Below are 21,174 nucleotides of genomic sequence, written 5' to 3'. Positions count from 1 at the left end.
ACAAACCGTGAGATCATGACCTGAGCCAGAACCAAATGCTGGATGTTCAATCAACTGAGCTACTCTGGAACCCAGGACCCCTGGAACACCAGGGTTTAACAGTTGTATTAAATATTATTTTAGGGGCACCTGGGGAGCAGACTGGGCATCTGACTCTTGATGTGGGCTCCAGTCGTGATCTCACACTTTGTGAGTTCGAGTGGCAAGTCTGTGCTGTCAGCACAGAGCCTGCTTGGGATTCTCTGTGTCCCTTTCTTTTAACGTTTTTTTTTTTTTTTAATTTATTTTTGAGACAGAGAGAGACAGAGCATGACAGGGGAGGGTCAGCGAGAGGGAGACACAGAATCTGAAACAGGCTCCAGGCTCTGAGCTGTCAGCACAGAGCCCGATGCGGGGCTCGAACTCATGGACCAGACTGTGAGATCATGACCTGAGCGGAAGTCGGCCGCTTAACCGACTGAGCCACCCAGGCGCCCCCGTCTGTGTCCCTTTTTTTCTGCCCCTCCCCTGCTTGTACGGCGCTTTCTCTCTCTCAAGAATAAATAAATAAACATTTAAATTAATTAATTAAATAAAATAAAATAAAGTAAAATAAAATTATAAACCAAATAAGTATAGCACTTTCTAGGACTAAACTTTTATCATGGAAATAAAGACTTTTGGACAAATAATTTACACCGAGGGACTTGACTAGGGTAGTGATGATGGAAGTGAAGAGGGAAGATTTGAGATTTTAGAAGGTAGAATCAACAGGATTTGAAGCTACATTAGAGAGGGGAATATTGTTTTCCGTAATTTTATTGTTATTTGGAGTTGGGAGAGATGGGTGGGGAAAGTTTAGAATTCAATGTAGAGATATTGGAAGCAAGTCAACCCCATTTTGTGTTAAGCCAGAGAAATCTGTCCTAAAAATATTCATTTGGGGGTTGTCAGTATAAATGAAATTGCTGATTTGGATGAGATTGTTAGGATCAAGGTTAGAGAGAGAAGGCCTAAAAAGAAGTGAGATTCTACAATATTGAATGGCCTGTAGAGGAAAATGAAGTTGCAAGAGAGAAGGATCAGTAAGAGAATTAAGAGCAAGTTAAAGAAAGCCAACGGAGTATTTCTGGAAAGAAGTAGGGAGTATTCACCAGTGTCAAGTCCTTACTAAGATCGTTACTTACCTGTCAAATGAGATGAGAACAAGAAAAAAGTATCTTAGATTTAGTGCTATGGGAAGCCTTCAGGAATCTTGTGTACAGTTGTTTGGAGGGGTGATAGCAGAGGCCAGAATAAAGCAGGGATGAGGAAATGGAGATAGAAGTCCAAAATAAGTTTGATTTTGTAGGTGAAAAAGGGGTAAGTCAGTAAAGGAAGTATAGGTCAAAAGTGCGTTTCATTTTGCTTTGTTTGGATTAAATTGGGTTCAATTAGAACATGTTGAAATGATGTTGGGCAAGGATTCAGTCGATAAGGATTTAATTGAGTAACCAGGAGAAAATGGGCATAATTGATGAGAGGGTTCCTAGAAGGGTGAAAGGGACTAGGCATCAAAGCTCTGGTGCAGAGATCAGCTTTATATAGAGGAGAGTTCCTCCATGGTTTCTATCATAAAGCATATTGTTCTTTGGGTATGGTCATTTGACACTTATTATAGTACTATATGCCGAGTAGCATTGACAGAGTGTCAACCTACTTCTTTGACAAGGATTTATGAGGTAGAGCTAGTCTAAATTGGTGGAAAGAAACGCTAAATTTAGGAGAGAATAAGGAGGACAGAAAAACAGTCATCTCTCATTGCTAGGAAAAGAAGTCCTCTTAACTCTAAAGAGCACATTATTGTGAGCTGGGAGAGGAGCTGGAAGGGGATGATTGTTTGATTACTAATAAATAACTGAAGGAACACATTCTCTGTGCCCCTCAATTCTTGGAGGTGAACATACTTTTCTTCTGATATGCAATGAAGTGGAGTTAATCTTAAAGGTCCCACCCCACAGCCTTCTTTGCATTTGAAAGGAACAAAAAAATCATGAACCAAGGATGTCAATAAGCCTAGGGTGGCAAAAGGAAAAGGGATGGAAGTGAAGTACCATAAAGAAATGGTGCCCATTTGTGTAACCTGTGGTTAAGATGCTATTCATCATCCAAGATTAAAGGAAGAAGTTTATTACATTGACTAGATGCAAGAGAACTTCAGGAAAGTTACTTCCAAGGAAAGACAAAGAGGTGCATTTTATCACCACTATCATTGCTTCATTCTTTTATCTGACAAGGAAAATTGATCGACTGGAGCCACAAACTCAAAAATTTGTCTTTGCTGCAGCGATGTGTTTCTTGCGTCTACTTTGTCAATTGACACTACTAACAAGTCCATGCTAAACAATGTTTAGGTCTGTCCCATAGATTGCATTTGGAAAACCATTCTGTCAAGAAATAAAATATACCCTTTATGCTTGGCACTTGACAGACCAATAAACTTCTAAATACTACAGTTTCTGCACTTGTTAAAGTTAGCTTGTTAAGATTTGTCTCTAGAAAAGAAATTTGTTGTTTAAATGAAATGTACTGTCAAGAAATAGTAATATAAATAAAAATAAGAGTATGATTTATATTGATAATAGCCCATTTTTCCCATGTCAAATATGAACAAGACTGGAAATGTGACCTATATTCCTGAGGGAGCTCTCAGAACACACTGTCAACACAGTTGACAGGAAGTGTTTATCCAAATAGATGAGGTGGTTACAAAACTGAATTCTATGGGAATGCCGAGATGATACTGCGTAAAGCTCATTGAGGATGTTTAGAAAGAGGAATGATGGAATAGAGCACCTCTGGCCATATATATATATATACACATATATGTATACATATATACATATATACATATATGTGTATATATATATATATACATATATGTATTTTTTTTAAGTTTTTTATTTATTTGAGAGAGAAAGAGTGAGAGAACACTAGCGGGGGTCTCAAACTCACAGTGTGAGATCATGACCTGAGCCGAGATCAAGATGCTTCATTGAGCTACTCATGCACCCCGCCTCTGGCCATATTTACAAAGATAAGGTGGTAGTGGTTTTTACTAGTCAGCTAAGGAGAAGTAATCACATCAACTAGCTTTTCCTAGGAGGGCAAAAGCTAGGGTACAACCAGAGCCCAGTCTCTGAACATCAAATGACACACAAGATACTAAATAACCAAGAAGACTTTGTTAATAGGCATCATTCTGAACAATCACCTCTTTAAAATAGGTAATACATGAACACAGTGTTTAAAAAACAGTCAAGCCATGCAAGATTATATATACACGTATGCATATATGCGCACACACAGAGTAAGGTAGCCTCTAGCCACTCATCTCTAGTCATCCGCTTCTCAAAGATATTGTTGTTGTATATGCTTTCAGAGATGGTTGGTGCAGTTTCCTCACTTCTAAATTTGGTAATTCCGCTGTATTTGGGATTTTGACAAGTTTTCCACCTGCTAAGAGAATATTCTGAAGCCAGTGTGTTCCTAAACTGAGAGCTAACGGAAAAGGAAATGCAAGAGACCAATGAGATCCTTGTCACAAGAAACAAAGGACACTGGGGAAAAGAAGGTATGAAAGGAAAAGGTAAATCAGCAATGATATTTGTAGAATAATGTTTCCCTCTTTAACAATATAGCTTAATTAGGAAAAACATAAGACTTCAGAGTCACATTCTCATAAAATTCTGGCTGTGTCACTGTCAAGCTGTGTAACTGGTCATTACTCAATCTTTGAGCTTTGCTTTCCCAAATTGTAAAAATAAAGGTAACATTAACTACCACATAGAATTCTGAGGTATCTACTACTTAGGAAAAACCTAGTAAGTCGTGTGTTTTTATTTTCTTAGATACTGTTTAAAGGAAATGGTTATTGTTGTATTTTAATTGTTTCTTCCCTCTGATTTTACCTCAGGATTTATTTATGTTTTTAATCAAAATGTAATTGTCATATAACTACTTCAATATGTATTTGTTAATAATGTATCTAAGGATTTAAATTTATTTATTTGTTTATTTTTAATTCCAGTATAATTAAGATATAGTGTTGTATTAGTTTCAGGTGTACAATAGAGTGATTTGACAATTCTATACATGACTCAATGCTCATTATGATAAATGTATTCTTAATCTCCTTTACCTATTTCACCCATCCCCACCCACCTCCTTTTTGGTAACCATTACTTTGTTCTCTACAGTTAAGAGTTTGGGGTTTTTTTTGCCTCTTTTTAAATGTGTTTATTTGTTTTGTTTCTTAAATTCCACATATGAGTGAAACTATATAGTATTTGTCTTTCTCTGACTGACTTACTTCACTTAGCATTATACCCTCTAGATCCATCCATATTGTTGCAGATGGCAAGATTCTATTCTTTTTTATGGCTGAATAATATATTCCATTGTATATGTATACCACATCTATCTATTCATCTATTGATGGACAATTGCATTGCTTCCATATCTTGACTATTGTATATAATACTGCAATAAACATGTATATACATGTTTCAAGACCTATCTGGACTAATGATGGAAATCCTATTTTCCTGAAAGTGCCCTCTATAAGCCTCATGGCAGTCCCGGACATAGGCTGCAAAGTAAAGGTCAAGCTAAAGGAGCTAACAGACATGTATCAGAAGTAAAGACTTTAATCCAACTTGTTACAAACTGGGGAAATATCAAACCAAAAAATAATTTTACTATATCAGATAACATAAAGTCTTTGAGATAGAAAAAAGTTTTAAGGTTATTGAGAGATTCTGATCCAATATTTGAATCTTGTTTAAGGCATCTCTGCCAAGTGGAGATACATCCCATGTTAAATAACTCTAGTGAGAATAATCCACTATTTCCTTAGAAAGGTCACAGACATTTACTCTAATTTTAAAAAAGAAAAACAAAAAACAAAACCAGCAAGGTTTATAGGGACCTGCAAGTCTAGATTCCAGGTGCTATCACCATTTTCCATTTTCACTGGACTTCATTTTCACTCTCTTCCTCAAATTCATCTCCATATAGTGATTTACATATAGGACTGAGTTTATGGGAAGGCTGCCTTTTTAAAAGTTTTTATTCATGGGAAGGCTGACCTTAAAGGAAGCTATTCTCTAAGAAAGTCATTTTGGGGGCCAGGAAGCAAAGTTTCCCCACCCTCAACCACCCCCACCCCAACCTATCATAGACTCTCACATCACACCATTAGCATTTCTGAAGAAATGACACATTAAACTAAGTCACACTAGGGTGTTAATGACATATCAGATAGATTTTATCCTGACGTTTGGGGACCCTGGAAAGTAAAGAACCACTAGCAAAGGAAAGAGCACTGAAGTGGAGAAGAGAAAAGCAACACTGAGGCAAGATGAGCCAGTTTCCCAGTGGTCCATGGACAGAGATACTTAGTTGATTACATGTGAAGGACCTGGGATTTGTTCAAAATACTGTTTCTAGGATTCCTCCTTGTATTATTTTGTCTCAGTAGAACTGGGGTGAATTCTTGGGCAATTCTGATACTCAGCTAAATTTAGGAACTGCTAGCTATAAAGCCACATTAAAAAACACATACACACACAAAAACAGAAAACAACATGACCCCCACTTCGCATAAAAACACAAAGTCAATGTCCCTATTCTGCCTAGGGCCATCTTGGTTTGTTTCTACAAAGCTCTTGTTCTAAAGTCTCTAAGGTAAAGGTTATGGGGAGAGTCAATAGCACATTAGGTAGCTGATGAAATGTGCTACTGACTTTTTTAAAGTTTCTAAGTTTACTTAAACAACAGTAGGTTTTCAACCAGCAGAATACGCTGATGAATATAAAATACGTAACATTTTGCCTTTAAAACTTCTTTTGGCAGTTGCAGTATATGTCTCTAAGGATGAGAGTTTTATGAATTTGTAGCAAACACTAGGTCATTGGGCCTCAAGATAGCTTTGTGAATCAAGTGGCAAGTTTCAGCTCTGATTTCTCTTTGGGAGATGGACAAGGAGATAAAAATGCATTGCTATAATAGTGCAATGACCAAAAAAAATGTTCTCACAATTATGGTTGAAGCATTTAGGTCAAAGATATAACAATAATTAGCATTTGTTTAGCATTTTATAGTTTAGAAAACTCATTTGCATATTTGATTCTTCTAATAATTCTGTAATATAGGTAGGATACGTGTTGAGATACCAATTTTATAGATGAAGATTTCTCAAAACCCAAAGTTTGAGGGAATTTCCCAAGGTTTATAAGAGTATTCTAAGTTTTTAAAACAATTCCAGCTATGAGCCAGAATGTCATAAACTGTTTTCTGTTTTCTGAATAATTTGAGTTTATTAATTCATACAAAGAGTTGTTTAGTTACTCCTGGACACATGTAGTAAATAATAATAGAACTATCTTTAATGAAGTTGGAGCACATACTCTGAGCTAAGCCCTGTGTCAGGTGTACAAATTACCTCCAACCCTCATAACAGTGCTGCAAAATGTTACCTTACTTTGCAAAAGAGGAAACTTAGACTTGGAGAGACTAAGTAAGGCGCCCAATGCTTAATAACTAACAAATTGCAAAGACAGCATTCACTCCCATCTTTTTGATACCAAAATTATTTCGTTATACCTTTCTTAAATGATTATAAGGACGTTTACTTACAATCATCAATTTTTAGTCACTTCAGAATTACTTAAATTACCTGTAACGATAGTTCATTCATTTATACAACCACACATGCTGAAAACATCCCCCCCACCACACACATACACACATGGCTTATTTCTAGGGTCTAGGCATTAGATGGGTGCTGCATATAAAACAGAGGAAAAATATCCCCATATGGAATTTGTAGTCTAGCCTGGGAAATGTATCAGTGAATAAATAACCAGAATATAAAGTGATGAATACTACTTAGGAATCTCTGCTTAAAGCAAATACCAGGAAGTCATCACTGCCTTAGCTGTGTACTAAGTTTGAGTATGTAAAATAGTAAATCGCAACCCTTAGTGAACAGCATTTAATTGATTTAATATTATATAATATGCTTGTAGGTGATGAAAAAAAGTAGACTTTTAAGAAATCCTTTTCCTTTTAGAAGTGCAAATTCCAGAATAAACTCAAATAGTTGGTAAATGCTGTAAAGCCTTCAGAAGTTTGTATAATCACTGATTTGGCTAGAGTAAATTTCTCAGTTTAATAATTATGACTATTACAATCCTGAGTTTTACTCCCGGTCATGCGGTTGTAGCTGGTATTTATAACTACTATCAATTCCATAGTTCCTTTGCCCTCTGCAAGCTTCTTACCTGGTCATGGTTCCTTGCCTGGTAGGGTGACCCGAACCTTCATCTCTGAAGTGTGTGGATCATTAATCCTACTTGAACTCAGTTGTTGTAGTTCCTCCCTTGGCTTAAATCACCTGACGTGGGAAGAGTAAGAGCATGTAAAATGGAGACCTTCCACAATCCAAACGTACTCTTCCGTATCCCCAGTGTGCTGGAGTAACCCAATTTTCCCTTGGTAGTCAGGATCAAACCACCACACCATGAACAGTAAGTAACTACCTGCTTTGCCTGTTGATTGATTACCATGAGGAGCCCAAAGTAAACAGATAGCAGTCTCAACTTCCAGCTTAATGGAGCCATTCTTGTGTCCTCTGGTGAAAACATTCCTCCATTTGGAACTAAGACCTGTATACCAACAGAACCCAAAGTCACAAGAAGCAAAAAGTTTGCTAGTGGATCACTAGGGGTAAAAATGGGAATGACTCCTTTCATTATATATGAATAATATATACAATATATTATTAACATAATATTATATATGTAACATACATATATATTAATAAATATATATGTAATATAATATATATATATATAACATAATAATGAAAGGAGTCACTCCCATATTTACCCCCTTTTATTCCCAGACCCATGAATTCTGTCTATAGGAGAAAGCACCACATACATTATCTGATTTAGAACATATACTGCATCCTGGAGGATGTTGCCTCAGCTGCACAAAGTATGCCATATGTTACTTAGCTGGTACCATATTTGAGTCTTCAAAAAGCCAATCCACCATTCTTTCAAATCTGTGGCTTTAGGGTGATGGGGGATAGAGTAGGATTGGTGAATTCTATGAGGAAACTACCATTACCACACTTCATTTCTATACAAAGACTTCCTTCATCAAAAGTGATGCTGTGTAGGGGCGCCTGGGTGGCTCAGTCAGTTGAGCATCCGACTTCAGCTCAGGTCATGATCTCACACTCCATGAGTTTAAGCCCCGCGTCGGGCTCTGTGCTGACAGCTCAGAGCCTGGAGCCTGCTTCAGATTCTGCATCTCCCCCTCTCTCTGTCCCTCCCCTGCTTATGCTCTGTCTCTCTCTGTCTCAAAAATAAATAAAAACATTAAAAAAAAATTTTTAAGTGATGCTGTGTAGAATACGATGACAGTGGATAAGCCACTCTATAAATCCATGGATGGTGGTTTTGGCATAAACTTTATGTACAGAGAAGGAAAATCTATATAGAAATTAAGTGTCTATTCCAGTGAGAACAAAGTGCTGGTCTTCCCATAGTGGAAGTAGTTCAACATTATGTTGATAATAACCTGTTCCAGCTAGGTGACAGATCCCCCTCAAGGAATGGTTCTGTATAAGGGCCTCAGTTTATATGTTCTCTAGTAACATAATCACATCTGGAATAGCAGCTACAGCTGGAATCACTATCTAACTGAGTTTACAATAATCCACTGTCATTCTGCAAGATCCATCTGTCTTCTACAGGCTCTCCCTAACACTTATTTTACTGGCCAATAAGTAATGCAGTACACATGAATTTTTTGCCTTCTTCCTAATGTTCATATAGGCATCTTTTTAGATGTGTACACCTTCAGAATTCTATCAAAACTAGAAGGAAAATTGGAGAGTATTTTTTTTTCCCAAAAGTATAATTTATTTCAAAGGTAATAGGACCAATTATTATTTATATCACTTATATTTTAGCATTACTTATAAACCAGCACTGTGGAAACTATCTTTCTTCTTATTTGGATCTTGTTTTCAGAAATTGGTTTCACACTTGGTTTTGAGATCAGGGTTTATGATCACCACCAAAGCATTCTAAGATAGGACAAATCATTCAATGAAATATAGGACATCCTACTCCTTAAAGTATATAGAAATTTAATTTCTGTATTTCTATTCCATTTTCATATTAACAATATAAATAGAGTACTGCGATTATGTTTGGAAAATATTAGTGCTTTCTGTGAACATTTAAAATTAATCTAATTATCCTGGCTATCATTTTTTTTTTCTGAAATTTATTGACAAATTGGTTTCCATACAACACCCAGTGCTCATCCCAAAAGGTGCCCTCCTCAATACCCATCACCCACCCTCTCCTCCCTCCCACCCCCCATCAACCCTCAGTTTGTTCTCAGTTTTTAACAGTCTCTTATGCTTTGGCTCTCTCCCATTCTAACCTCTTTTTTTTTTTTTTTCCTTCCCCTCCCCCATGGGTTCCTGTTAAGTTTCTCAGGATCCACATAAGAGTGAGACCATATGGTATCTGTCTTTCTCTGTATGGCTTATTTCACTTAGCATCACACTCTCCAGTTCCATCCACGTTGCTACAAAAGGCCATATTTCATTTTTTCTCATTGCCATGTAATATTCCATTGTGTATATAAACCACAATTTCTTTATCCATTCATCAGTTGATGGACATTTAGGCTCTTTCCATAATTTGGCTATTGTTGAGAGTGCTGCTATGAACATTGGGGTACAAGTGGCCCTATGCATCAGTGCTCCTGTATCCCTTGGATAAATTCCTAGCAGTGCTATTGCTGGGTCATAGGGTAGGTCTATTTTTAATTTTCTGAGGAACCTCCACACTGCTTTCCAGAGCGGCTGCACCAATTTGCATTCCCACCAACAGTGCAAGAGGGTTCCCGTTTCTCCACATCCTCTCCAGCATCTATAGTCTCCTGATTTGTTCATTTTGGCCACTCTGACTGGCGTGAGGTGATACCTGAGTGTGGTTTTGATTTGTATTTCCCTGATAAGGAGCGACGCTGAACATCTTTTCATGTGCCTGTTGGCCATCCGGATGTCTTCTTGAGAGAAGTGTCTATTCATGTTTTCTGCCCATTTCTTCACTGGGTTATTTGTTTTTCGGGTGTGGAGTTTGGTGAGCTCTTTATAGATTTTGGATACTAGCCCTTTGTCCGATATGTCATTTGCGAATATCTTTTCCCATTCCGTTGGTTGCCTTTTAGTTTTGTTGGTTGTTTCCTTTGCTGTGCAGAAGCTTTTTATCTTCATAAGGTCCCAGTAATTCACTTTTGCTTTTAATTCCCTTGCCTTTGGGGATGTGTCGAGTAAGAGATTGCTACGGCTGAGGTCAGAGAGGTCTTTTCCTGCTGTCTCCTCTAAGGTTTTGATGGTTTCCTGTCTCACATTTAGGTCCTTTATCCATTTTGAGTTTATTTTTGTGAATGGTGTGAGAAAGTGGTCTAGTTTCAACCTTCTGCATGTTGCTGTCCAGTTCTCCCAGCACCATTTGTGAAAGAGGCTGTCTTTTTTCCATTGGATGTTCTTTCCTGCTTTGTCAAAGATGAGTTGGCCATGAGTATTTTTCTTTAAAGCACTACCTTGGGAATCTAAGCCATAAAGGAAAACATTAGCACTTCTATCTCTTTATTTATAATAATAGTTACATTTACTGTGAATTTATCCTCACAAAAACCTACAACTTAAATATTAATCCCATTTGTTAAATTGGAAAACTGAGATGCAGCGGAATTAAATGACATGGCCCCAGTCCCAGAGCTGGTAGATTAGAGCAAGGTCTTAGCCAGATTCCTCACTCCAAAGCTCTTTCTCTTTATACTACACCACATTCTAACTCATGAGATTATGTTATTCTCTTCCTAGGACATGCTTTGGTATTGCATGATATAATTTTATTCTTAAAAGAAATACAAGTAAGAAGGTAGTGAAAATAGTTAAAGTTACATGTTTTCAAGCACTTTTATTTTTTTTAAGTTTATTTATTTATTTTGAGCAAGAGAGAGTGTGAGCAGGGGAGGGGCAGAGGGAGAGGGAGAGAGAAAATCCCAAGCGGGCTCTGCTCTGTCAGCACAGAGCCCAGTGCAGGCTCTATCCCGCAAACCCTGAGATTATGACCTGAGCTGAAATCAAGAGTTGGATGCTTAACCAACTGAGCCACCCAGGCAACCCTCAAACACTTTTAAACTTTTTATTTTAACATGCATTTTTAATTTCATAAAGACTTTTGTAGCATTTACCTTTTCCATACTTTCTGTTCGTCAAGGTAAATTGAGGAGAATAATGATAAAAAATTATTGTGGAATTTTATCAAATCTCACAAAGATAATGCCCATGAAACAGGTTTGAAAATCTGCAGTTCCCTATATGGATGTTAGCAATTATTACTTATTGACTCTTAAACCTTTGTAAAATAGGAAAGTTAAAACATATGCAAAAGGTTTAAAAATAACTCAGGATCAATCTTGCTTCATTTTTTACAGATGCTCACTTCTTTCCTCACCCACCCACTCCCAGATCATCTTAAAGCAAATTCCTAGATAATTTTATTAGTTGTAAGAGTGTATAGCTTCTCCAAATTAAAGAATTAGCAAGCGTGTCCTGGTGCATATCGTTGATCATCAAACAACACATTGTTGAGGTGGGGTCACCATGGTTTCATCTTCAAGGTGTTTATGATCCTTTCCTGAAGTGTATTTTCTCAAAGTCTGGAGTCTTAGCTCCTGAGGAATGTCTTTCTTAGAGCTACTAAAACAAGATACTCTAATCAACTCTTTTGACCATACTTACATGGAGCAGAGACTGATGATGGTACTTTAATAAAAACAATGAAGTTTTTACTAGGCCAACCAGCTAGAGTATTACCAATACCTGACCATTTTTTTCTAAATCTGACCAGTGCAATGTGAGAAGTGATTTCTGTCACTACCCGCTCTTTTCCTCAAGGAAGTTTGCATGCTTTCAGGGGCACTTGGGTGGCTCATTCGGTTGAGCATCCGATTTTGGCTCAGGTCATGATCTCACAGTTTGTGGCTTCAAGCCCCATGTCAGGCTCTGTGCTGACAGCTCAGAGCCTGGAGCCTGCTTTGGATTCTGTGTCTCCCTCTCTTTCTGCCCCTCCCTCACTCACGCTATGTCTCTCTCTGCCTCTTAAAAGTGAATAAATGTTAAAAAAAGTTTTAAAAAAAAATTGGCATGCTTTCAACTTGTTCTTTTTTCTAACCTTCTGGTCCAGATACAAAAGTGAAGGGGGGGGGGGTGGACAAGAGCAGCCAGCTTGGACCCAGAGACAAAAGCCACATGTTGAGGATGGCAGGGCCTCTTTACTAGCCCAGAACGACTTATTTCTAGAATATTAGGTGAAAGAGATAAAAATGACATTCTTCTTTCTTTCTTTCTTTCTTTCTTTCTTTCTTTCTTTCTTTCTTTCTTTCTTTCTAAGAACCACTTATTTCTTGGGGCACCTGGGTGGCTCAGTCGGTTGAGCATCCGACTTTAGCTCAGGTCATGATTTCGTGGTTTGTGGGTTTGAGCCCCGCGTTGGACTCTGTGCTGACAGCTCAGAGCCTGGAACCTACTTTGGATTCTGTGTCTCTGGCTCTCCCTGCCCCTCCCCTGCTCAGAATCTATCTCTCTTTCAAAAATAAACATTAAAAAAAAATGGGGACAAAATGTAAAAGACTTAAATGTGGAGAACAAACACAGGGTTACGGAGGGGTTGTGGGAGAGGGGATGGGCTAACTGGGTAAGAGACATGAAGGAATCTACTCTTGAAATCATTGTTGCACTATATGCTAACTAACTGGGAGGTAAATTAAAAAACAAAAACAAACAAACAAAAAAAACCAGCACAAAGGCCAGCAGAGTGCTTGAACTCAGGAGCCTGAGATCAAGACCTTAGCTGAAATCAAGAGTTGAATGCTTAACCAACTGAGCCACCCAGGCACCCCACCTCCACCACCAAAATGACATTTTTCTTAAGCTACTGTATTTCTATATCTCTTTGTTACAAAAAGCTTAGACTATACCATAATTAACTAATGTATCTATAAAATATTGAAACTAAAACCAAATGTTTAGATTTTTTGTTTGCTTATTTTACAAGCACTTTTTGTTTGTTTAAGAATCTCTAAGATCTTCAGGGACAGGGATTATGCCTTATTATTTTTCTATCGCTAGGACCCTATCATTTTTGTATTCCTAGAGATATATAGAAATGACTTAACAAATATATGCCAGGATATATTTATAGATATTTATAATTATATATTTATTGTATATTAAATAGTGTTATGCATTATTTGTTATATATTTATTTATATCATGTATAATAAATATATCCTTGGATATATATATCCAAGGAGTTTGTGCCTTCCTCAAATTTCTCTATCAACATCTTGTTAAGTCTTATAACTTGGATTAATCCTATGCTTATATCATTTCTTTCAAAAGAGAAACTATAGAAGCCAGAGATGGCAGCACTGACTTCCCTAAAATCATGTGGCAAAGGAAAAGCCTGTTCCAGCTCTTCTGTTATTCCTTTGCCACTGTTCTGTAAGGAAGTCTTTGGAAATAAAAACAAAAATCACTATCATCTGACACAGAAATAGAAAAGATGCATGCCTCCTCAATTCCAATGCCTGACCTTGTTGCCGGGTTCTTTTTTTGTCACCTGACTGCTATGAATTGGTGCTTTTAGAAATGTGAAATTTCCTATTTGAAATTTGGTTCTGTTTGCCTAGATGTGAATAAAAGGTAGAGTTTGAGTTATTGTAGTAATGTTGACGTAACCCATCGATACAATATGTTATTTTGTGAAAGCAGTCTTGATATTAACTAATAATAATGCCATTTAGTTTTTAAAAAGTAAAGTGGGTGGCTCAGTCTGTTAAGTGTCTGACTCTTGGTTTCGGCTCAGGTCATGATCTCACCCTTCCTGAGTTTGAGCCCTGCATCAGGCTCTGCGCTGACAGTGCAGAGCCTGTGTGGGATTCTCTCTCTCCCCTCTCTTTCTGCCCCTACCCTACTCATGCTCTCTCTCTCAAAAACAAAACAAAACAAAAAAAAACTAAAAAAAACCTAAAAAACAAAACAAAACAAAACAAAAACCCAAAGTGGTGTTTGTTTTATGCAGCTAAACAGGAACTTAAAGATCGTTTCGTGTTTAACACTAGCTGTGGTCCTGATTTTTTCATTGACTGACTAGGCTATTTTAGGAAAGTAAAATTGAGACCAATATTTTGGAGGGTTAATCCTAAGTAGAACTCAGTTAATTATTACTAGACAGTCACTGGTCAAATTTTTAAAAAGTAAAACATACTGAGTAGGTTTTATCACAAAATATACTCTTGAGCAAGATAATAGAATTCTGTTAATACATTGAAAAGTAATTAAGGTGCTTTTCTCTTTTCAGTGTACCATTTGATAAGAAGATAACTACTTTTGTCAGAAAAAGAAATAAGTCCAGTTTTTATTTTGCATGTACTTTATTACTGACATTCAAGAAAGCATATTGGGTAATTTTAAAGCTAGCAATTATAAACTATATAGTTTGTTCAAAGCAACTGTAATAATTCATGTTTGCTGGGCTAGATCATGAGAGTAAACTGCTTTCAGTAGAATCAGCACTACTGTTTTCCCTCTGGTCAAGGGTCAAGAAGATACTGTATCATATGACAGAGTATTGGGCCAATGAATAATAAAAGTTTGCTGATTGAAAAAGTTTCTCTATTGCGAACATTTGGTTCAATTGAAATAGTAGTATTTGAATACCAACCAGATACCTTTTGTTATCTGTGCTTATGTCTTGGGGGGAAAAAAAGAGCAATTCAGCAAGATTTATTTTTCCATAAGTGTACAAAGTAAATGCTACATCTTCATGGCATAGAAAAGTGAATTAAAAATTGAATTATCCGGGCGCCTGGGTGGCGCAGTCGGTTAAGCGTCCGACTTCAGCCAGGTCACGATCTCGCGGTCCGTGAGTTCGAGCCCCACATCAGGCTCTGGGCTGATGGCTCGGAGCCTGGAGCCTGTTTCCGATTCTGTGTCTCCCTCTCTCTCTGCCCCTCCCCCGTTCATGCTCTGTCTCTCTCTGTACCAAAAATAAATAAAAACGTTGAAAAAAAAATTTTTTTTTTTAAAAATTGAATTATCAACTACAAAACAGTATGGTACTAGCACAAAAACAGACCCATAGATTAATGGAACAGAATAGAGACCCTGAAATAAACCCATACTGATACGGTCAATTAATCTATGACAAAGGAGTCAAGAATATACAATGGGAAAAGGACACCCTCTTCAATAAATAGTGTTGGGAAAACTGGACAGTTACATGCAAAAGAATGAAGCTGGACCATTTTCTTACACCATACACAAAAACTCAAAATGGACTAAAGACTTAAATATGATACTTGAAACCATAAAACTCCTAGAAAAAAACATAGCCAGTAATTTCTTTGACATCGGTCATTGAAACATTATTTTAGATATATCTCCTAAAGCAAGAGGAACAAGGAATGCCTGAGTGGCTCAGTTGGTTAGGCATTCGACTTGGGCTCATGTCATGATCTCACAGTTTATGAGTTTGAGCCCCACATCAGGCTCTCTTCTGTTGGCCTAGAGCCTACTTCAGATCCTATGTCCCTGTCTCTCTGCCCTTCCCATGCTCATGTTCTCTCTCAAAAATAAAATTAAAATTTTTGTAAAAGAAAACAAGAGAAACAAAAGGAAAAATAAACTGTTGAGATTACATCAAAATCAAAAGCTTTTGCACAGTGAAGGAAACCATCAACAAAACTCAAAGGCAACGTACTGAATGGGAGAAGATATTTACAAATGACATATCCAATAAAGCATTAGTATCCAAAATATATAAAGAGCTTATAAAGCTCTGGGGCACCTGGGTTAAGCATCTGGCTCTTGATTTTGGCTCATGTCATGCATGATCTTGCAGTTTGTGAGATCGAGCCCTGAGTCAGGCTCTGTGCTGACAATGCAGAGCCTGCTTGGGGTTCTTTCCCTCCCTCTCTCTCTTACCCTTCCCTGATCATGCACTCTCTCTCTCAAAATAAATAAATACATTTTAAAAGAAAGAACTTATACAGCCCAACACCAAAAATAATCTGATTAAAAATGGGGAGAGGACCCAAATAGATATTTTTCCTAAAAAGACATACAAATGGCAAACATACCTATGAAAAGATGCTCAACATCATTCATCATTAGGGAAATGCAAATTAAAACCACAATGAAAAATTATTTTACACATGTCAGACTAGAATAAAAAAGACAAGAAATAACAACTGGTGGTGAGGTTGTGGAGAAAAAGAAACACTTATGCCCTGTTGGTGGGAATGTAAATTGCTGCAACCACTATGGAAAACAGTAGGAAGATTCCTCAAAAAATTAAAACTAGGAACACCATATGATCTAGTAATTCCACTAATGGGTATTTATCCAAAGAAGACAAACACTAATTTGAAAAGATATAAACACCCCTATGTGTATTGCAGCATTATACAAAGCTAAGATATGAAAGCAACCCAAGTGTCCATCAATAAATGAATAGATAAGGAAAATGTGGTGTATATATACAATGGAATATTAGTCATAAAAAAATAATGAGAATTTGCCATTTGTGGCTGGACCTGGAGGGTATTATGCTGAGTGAAATAAGTCAGACAGAGACAGGCAAATGCTACATGATTTCCTTATATGTGGAATCTAAAAAACAAAACAAACAAACAAACACATGCAGAGAAAAAACTGATGGTTGCCAAAGGGGACAGGAGTGGGAAGATGGGCAGGATGGGTGGAGAGGAGTGGGAGATACAGGCTTCCACTTATGGAATGAATAAGTCATGGAAACAGAAAGTACACCATAGGGAATATAGTCAGTGGCATTGTTAAAGTGTTGTAGGATGACAGATGGTAGGTAGTTACCCTTGTGGTGAGCATAGCATAACAAACTAACTTGTCAAATCACTGTGTTGTACACCCAAAACCAACGTAACATTGTGTGTCAACTATACTTCAGTTTAAAGTTTTTTTAAATTATCAGCCCCTATTGTATGAAGAAATGGGTTAAATCAACAATGGAGACAACTAAATTATACATTGTGAATTTAAATGAGGGAATTAAACATAGTAGTAAAGTTTATCTTATTTTAATAGAATCTATCATTACAGCTTCTTTTTAAATTACAATTCTGATTGGAAATTTTCTACTTAAAAATCCCCCATGATTCCCCTACTGTTCATGAGATCAAGCTCAAATCATTACCCAGCCAACAAAATTGGACTTGGTCTGGTTCCAACCCGATCAGAATAGCCTCAATTTCTACTGATCTGTTCCATGCACTTGCACTCCAGCTGCATAGAACTTTAAACTGTTTTCCGAACAGACTGTGTTATGAATTTTCTTTTTTTCACATTATGAAAAGAAAACATGACCACATCAGAAAATGCTGAAAAGAAAAAAACTGAAGCCGTTTCCATAATCTCGGCACAGTTTACAAAGTAGTGTTTTACTTTGAAAACAAAGAAATGGAGCCACAAGCCAAGGGATGTAGGCAGCTTCTAGATTCTCCCCCAGGGCTCCAGATGGAACACAGCACTGATGATACCTCAGTTATAGCCCAGTGAAACTCATTCTGACCTCTACACTGTAATATAATAGATTTGTGTTTTTTTAAGCCATGAAGTTTGTTACAGTAGCAATAGTAAAATAATATAATACCTTACAAAATTAAAGACACAGCAGAAGAGCATAATATATGCCTATTTTAAAATTTATTTTAGCACTAAAATCCAATGACTATATTTGGCTCAATATTTTTTGAGAAAGTATATTTGGGAAGTTTCACATTGCTATTGAAATTTTACAGGTAGGATTTTATGATAACCTTGGACTACAAGTTAAAATAAGGATTGGGACGCCTGGGTGGCTCAGTGGGTTGAGCATCTGACTTCAGCTCAGGTTATGATCTCATGGTTTGTGGGTTTGAGCCCCACATCAGGCTCTGTGCTGACAGCTCAGAACCTGGAGCCTATTTCAAATTCTGTGTCTCCCTCTCTCTCTCTTTATCCTTCCCGCACTTGCTCTCTGTGTGTGTGTCTCTCTCTCAAAAATAAATAAACATTAAAAAAAATAAGGATTGATTGTATAATGAAGCTGCACAATAAGAGATGTGATATCGATGAGGGTAGGAACCACATTGATTTTGTTCACTACTGATATTTATTTATAGTGTTGGGCATATGACAAGTACTCAGTAAATTTTCATGGAATGAACTGAATGAGTGAAATCAGATTCTTAAACATTCTTCTGAGAGAAACTATATGAATACTCATGCACAGTGAATTACTGTGCTGTTTTGATTAGTACACATACTAAAAGTGGGCTTTTCTCTACTGCCAATGATGTAGGCAAATTCAAAATCTCTGGTCTTTTTTTTCAATGTTTACTTATTTTTAAGAGAGAGAAAGCATGATCAGGGGAGAGGCAGAGAGAGGGGGGGATAGAGGATCTGAAGCAGGCTCTGCACGGATAGCAGTGAGCCCAATGCGGGGCTTGAACTCATGAACTGTGAGATCATGTCCTGAGCTGAAGTCGGAAGCTCAACCGACTGAGCCTCCCAGGCACCTGGTCTGTGTGTGTGTGTGTATGTGTGTGTGTGTGTGCGCGCGCGCGTGCACGTGTGTGATACATACATATATGTAAGAATACATGATAAAAAGAAAAGAAGTTGTAGTAAAGAAATATTCATTGATAAAAGAATCAACCCTTCAAAGGGCATTTACTAACAAACGTTTTAGAGCTCAGCAGTTTTTCTGAAGCTGTGAGCTCTGCTTCTTTGGCCAGGTATATCCATTTATCATTTCAGCTACTTAACAATGCTGAAACAGTTTACAGCAGAGACATTCGGTGGTAGGTTCACAGGTTCACTGAGTGGGCCAGTGTCTCTTTCCTTCAGGTGGATGAGCTCAAGTGATTAAAAAAAAAGATTATGTGTTCCAGATTATTGCCACTCCAATGCCCCATTGACTATTTGGAGAACTTGTTTTCAGGTCAATTGCATGAGTTAACTCAAATATGGCTATTTGACAAGGGGCACTTTTCTGGGACTTTTATTAAATAGAATATGATGGCGAATCAATAAGTAAACAAACAAAAAAAGGCCTTCCAATAAAAGATGTTACAGAATCAACAGATGGTCATCTATTTCCTCCTAATTTTAGACCCAACACCCACTTTACTTACCTGGTTTCTAGCATAGATAAGAAATATTGAATTAGCAGCAGCAAAATGGTACTGCATGCTAACAAGAAAATAGCATGAAAAAAGCTGTAAGAAGCCAGCCTCTAGGAGCCAGTGGTAATAGTAAAATTACCACTGTAGCATAATGATTTGGGAAACTGATTCCATTTCAGTACATCTGGTTCAAATATCAGCTTTACTATTTACTAACTGGTAATCTCAGTTTCCCCATCCACACAAGGAAGATAATAACATGGTTACCACATAGTGAAAAGGATCAAATTACATACAGCAAGTAAAAAAAGTGTTTGGATATAGTAAGTGCTAAATAAATTTCATATGTTTTTCTTTTATTGACTTTATCATTATTGCCACTTGTAAATCACATGTAATCTTAGGAAAATTACTCACTCTCTCTGGAACTCACCCTGGCTTACCACACATGGTTGTAACAAAAATCAACCAAGAAAATATATGTGTAGGGGCACCTGGCTGGCTCAGTCAGCAAAGCATTCGACTTTTTTCTTTTTCTTTCTTTCTTTTTTTTCTTTCTTTCTTTCTTTCTTTCTTCCTTTCTTTCCTTCTTTCTTTTTTTTTTTTTTTTTTTTTTTGAGAGAAAGAGAGAGAGCACATGAGCAGGGAAGGGGCAGACAGAGAATCTTGTAAGGGGCAAAGGGGCAGACAGAGAATCTTGTGAGATTTTTTTTTAATTTTTCTTAAGTTTATTTATTAAGTTTATTTTGAGAGAGAGCGTGCAAGCAGGGTAAAGGCAGAGAGAGGAGAGAGAAGATCCCAAGCAGGCTCCATGCTGTCAGCACAGAGCCCAACCCGGGGTTTGAATTCATGAACCATGAGATCATGACCTGAGCTGAAGGCAGACACTTAACGGACTGACCCACCCAGGTGCCCCTGAGGTAGAGAGAATCTTAAGCAGGCTCCATGCACAGTGTGGAGCCTGACTTGGGGATTCCATCTCAAGACCTTGAGATCATAACCTGAGCCTAAATCAAGAGTCAGAGGCTTAACCTGCTGAGCCATACAGGCACCCTTCTTTTTTTGTTTTTTTTTTTTCAGCACGCAACTCTTGATCTTGGCGTTGTGAGTTTGAGCCCCTTGTTGGGGGCATAGAGATTACTTAAAAAGATAAAAATTAAAAATTAAAAAAGATAACATGTGGAAGCTATTTTTAAGCTATCAAATATTAAATATATTTTTAAAGGAACAAATCATCCTATAACCTTTTGTAACACCAAAGAGCTGTAGTCAAATAGACCACAAAATTGTGGTCATAATGATCTTGAATCATCAAAAATGCATTCAATTTCATTCATTTAGCCAACTAATATTTATTAAGGAACCTCAAAATGCTGTATGCTGGACCAGGCTTCATTGGGCAGGTCCTCTCTAGGACTTCTTCGTCTGATACAAAATAGTTCAAACACTTCAAATGTAATATGATAAATATTGTAATAGATCACAGAAGTAGGCTAAAAAGTACTATGAAGGGATAATTCAGAGAAATTATAGTTGAATTAAGTGGGAATTAAAAGCTCAGAAAGCACTTACCTCTCTGGGGAAGAAAGCATTCTCAGTGGTTATGGAGGGGTGAAAAGGCATGGCATGTTTAGGAAATTATGGAAAATCCAGGTGTGTCCTGGGGATAAGGCGGATGAGAGAGAAGCCTACAAAAAAAAGTGAGGCCTTGTATGACTTGCTAAGAGGTTTAACTAATATCTGGAGTCAGAGTTTTTGTTAGAAACAGGAGAAAAAGAACATTGTGATGCACATTGTGGGACTCACAAAGTCAGCAGGAGGCTGAAGATAAGATTTGGAAAA

This window comes from Prionailurus bengalensis, chromosome B1 (assembly GCF_016509475.1).
Source record: "Prionailurus bengalensis isolate Pbe53 chromosome B1, Fcat_Pben_1.1_paternal_pri, whole genome shotgun sequence".
Classification (NCBI taxonomy): Eukaryota; Metazoa; Chordata; class Mammalia; order Carnivora; family Felidae; genus Prionailurus; species Prionailurus bengalensis.
This window is presented reverse-complemented; position numbering follows the sequence as displayed.